Source organism: Salvelinus sp. IW2-2015, unplaced genomic scaffold (genome assembly GCF_002910315.2).
Source record: "Salvelinus sp. IW2-2015 unplaced genomic scaffold, ASM291031v2 Un_scaffold5092, whole genome shotgun sequence".
Classification (NCBI taxonomy): domain Eukaryota; kingdom Metazoa; phylum Chordata; class Actinopteri; order Salmoniformes; family Salmonidae; genus Salvelinus; species Salvelinus sp. IW2-2015.
This window is the reverse complement of record NW_019946358.1, coordinates 24,285-28,019: the sequence shown is the minus strand read 5'-3', so window position 1 is coordinate 28,019 and position 3,735 is coordinate 24,285. Positions and strand designations below refer to the sequence as shown.

Below are 3,735 nucleotides of genomic sequence, written 5' to 3'. Positions count from 1 at the left end.
CCCAGAAATGTCCATACGCACAAACAGCTATATAAGTTTTACATCCTGTAGTGAGCATTTTTCGCATTCTGCCAAGATAATCCATCCACCTACAGGTGTGGCATATCAAGAAGCTGGTGTTCATGTGGCGAGCACGTTTGCTGATGTCAACTTGTGAACAGAGCCCCAGGTGGCAGTGAGGTATGATATGGTAATCATAACTACGGGACAATGGAACACAAGTGCATTTTATCAATGGCATTATAGCACATTAGATAACCAGGGATGAGGAACCATTACGTATAACATTCCTCCGCCTCCATCACCTCATGTTTCAGCATGATAATGCACGGCGTCGATGTCGCAAGGATCAATATACCCACAATTCCTGGAAGCTGAAAAAAATTATATAATATTTTCCATGGCCTGAGAACTCACCAGATATGTCAGCCGTGAGCATGTTTGGGATGCTCTGGTCGAATGTACGACAGAGTGTTCCAGGTCCCGACAATATCCAGCATTTTTGCACAGCCATTGAAGAGGAGTGGGACAGCCTTCCACAGGCCACAATCAACAGCCTGATCAACTCTATGTGAAGGAGATGTGTCGCGCTGCATGAGGCAAATGGTGGTCACACCAGATACTGACTGATTTTCTGATCCACAATCGTACTTTTTTACTAAGGTGTCCTGTGACCAACAGATGCATGTCTGTGTTCCCAGTCATGTGAAATCTGTAGATTAGGGCCTAATTTATTTATTTTCAATTGACTGTAACTCAGTAAAATCTTTGACATTGTTGCCTGTTGCGTTTAGATTTTAGATCAGTATAATAAAAATGAGCAGTTTTAAATGTTTTATGTTTATGATGTTAGTAACACTAAGTAATTACATACTTTCACTAAAGCTCTAAGTCACTTTTTATTGACCGATGCCTCATGTCCATGTTCTGGATTTTGATGAAAGGAAATCCCATACAGCCTACTGGCCAGGACTTTGCTATGGCATCTTCTGTTTGGGTGTCTCAGGTCAGGTCTAAGCCATGATCAGAATGTGTCTCTGTCTATTTCCAGCCCTGACATTTCTACCTGTCCTGATCTAGTGTTTCACCCCTGATCTCCTCACACGTCTCACTGTCCATGTCTGCTTTCAGCTCCCACCTCTACTGCACTGTGTTATAATGGACCTTATGCTTGTTATGTCACCTCTGTAACCAGTTATCAAACATACTGACCTTTCTGACCCTAAGTCATTCCATCCTTTCACTAAATGTTAGTAACACTAAGTCGTTCCATCCTTTCACTAAATGTTAGTAACACTAAGTCATTCCATCCTTTCACTAAATGGTAGTAACACTAAGTCATTCCATCCTTTCACTAAATGGTAGTAACACTAAGTCATGTCCATCCTTTCACCTAAATGTAGTAACACTAAGTCATTCCATCCTTTCACTAAATGTTAGTAACACTAAAGTCATTCCATCCTTTCACTAAATGTTAGTAACACTAAGTCATTCCATCCTTCACTAAATGTTATAACCTAAGTCATTCCATCCTTTCACTAAATGGTAGTAACACTAAGTCATTCCATCCTTTCACTAAATGGTAGTAACACTAAGTCATTCCATCCTTTACACAATGGTAGTAACACTGAAGTCATTCCATCCTTTCACTAAATGGTAGTAACACTAAGTCATTCCATCCTTCACTAAAATGGAAGTAACACCTAAGTCATTCCATCCTTTCACTAATGGTAGTAACACTAAGTCATTCCATCCTTTCACTAAATGGTAGTAACACCTAAGTCATTCCATCCTTTCACTAAATGGTGTAGTAACACTAAGTCATTCCATCCTTTCACTAAATGTAGTAACACCAAGTCATTCCATCCTTTCACTAATGGTAGTAACACTAAGTCATTCCATCCTTTCACTAAATGTAGTAAACACTAAGTCATTCCATCCTTTCACTAAATGGTAGTAACACTAAGTCATTCCATCCTTTCACTAAATGTAGTAACACTAAGTCATTCCATCCTTTCACTAAATGGTAGTAACACTAAGTCATTCCATCTTTCACTAAATGGTAGTAACACTAAGTCATTCCATCCTTTCACTAAATGGAGTAACACTAAGCATTCCATCCTTTCACTAAATGGTAGTAACACCTAAGTCATTCCATCCTTTCACTAAATGTAGTAACACTAAGTCATTCCATCCTTTCACTAAATGTGAGTAAACACTAATCATTCCATCCTTTCACTAAATGGTAGTAACACTAAGTCATTCCATCCTTTCACTAAATGGTAGTAACACTATGTCATTCCATCCTTTCAATAAATTGTAGTAACATAAGTCATTCCATCCTTTCACTAAATGGTAGTAACACTAAGTCATTCCATCCTTTCACTAAATGGTAGTAACACTCTAAGTCATTCCATCCTTTCACTAAATGGTAGTAAACACCTAAGTCATTCCATCCTTTCACTAATGGTAGTAACACTAAGTCATTCCATCCTTTCACTAAATGGTAGTAACACTAAGTCATTCCATCCTTTCACTAAATGGTAGTAACACCTAAGTCATTCCATCCTTTCACTAAATGGTAGTAACACAAGTCATTCATCCTTTCACTAAATGTAGTAACACTAAGTCATTCCATCCTTTCACTAAATTAGTAACACTAAGTCATTCCATCCTTTCACTAAATGGTAGTAACACTAAGTCATTCCATCCTTCACTTAAATGGTAGTAACACTAAGTCATTCCATCTTCACTAAATGGTAGTAACACTAAGTCATTCCATCCTTTCACTAAATGTAGTAACCACAAGTCATTCCATCCTTTCACTAAATGGTAGTACACTAATCTCATTCCATCCTTTCCACTAAATGGTAGTACACTAAGTCATTCCATCCTTTCACTAAATGGTAGTAACACTAAGTCATTCCATCCTTTCACTAAATGGTAGTAACACTAAGTCATTCCATCCTTTCACTAAATGGTAGTAACACTAAGTCATTCAATCTTTTCACTAAAGCTCTAAAGTAACTTTTTAGTGACAGATGCCTCATTTCCATGTTCTGGATTTTGATGAAAGGAAATCCCATACAGCCTACTGGACAGGACTTTGTTATTGCATCTTCTGTTTGGGTGTCTCAGGTCTGAGCCATGATCAGAATGTGTCTCTGTGTCTGTTTCCAGCCCTGCCATGTCTACCTGTCCTGATCTAGTGTTTCACCCCTGACCTCCTCACACCGTCTCACTGTTCATGTCTGCTTTAAGCTCCCACCTCTACTTCACTGTGTTATAATGGACCTCATGCTTGTTATGTCACCTCTGTAACCAGTTATCAAACATAATGACCTTTCTGACCCTATCCCATGGCCCTACTTTCTAGAACTGAACATTTAAATTCCTCTGAATTTTTTTTTGTGTCCATTTACTTATTTATGTATTTGTTGTATATTGGGGTTGTGCTGCAGAGCATCATGGGGGTTTGTATGTGTTGAGATGATCACATTCCATATAAATGGTTGAACTGATTCCTATCCCCAGTCTCATCATTATTGAATTGTTATACAGATGTGGTTATGAAACCCACGAGACATAACAAAAGATTGTTGACGAGTAAGTCTGAATCTACAGGAACTATTCTGTCTGGAAGAAGTTGTTTTTTTACAACTGTTTAAACTGTTATTTTCTGTGGTACAGTCTAGGCTAATGTTAGCACAGTGTATTGCTAGCAGAGGCAAGTGC

The 3,735-nt window shown here is 38.4% G+C and overlaps 2 long non-coding RNA genes across 2 annotated transcripts; one reads left to right on the top strand and one right to left on the bottom strand.

The window, feature by feature from the left end:
- The first annotated feature begins 360 nt into the window (after positions 1 to 360).
- On the top strand, positions 361 to 3,521 carry LOC139026557 (uncharacterized). The gene is made up of 2 exons (XR_011478387.1): positions 361 to 1,226; positions 3,262 to 3,521. It is a non-coding gene; the product is annotated as an uncharacterized lncRNA (long non-coding RNA).
- LOC112077957 (uncharacterized) lies at positions 1,302 to 1,659 on the bottom strand. The gene is made up of 2 exons (XR_002895554.2): positions 1,518 to 1,659; positions 1,302 to 1,483 (listed from the first exon to the last, which is right to left on the bottom strand). It is a non-coding gene; the product is annotated as an uncharacterized lncRNA (long non-coding RNA).
- Positions 3,522 to 3,735: the final 214 nt, after the last annotated feature.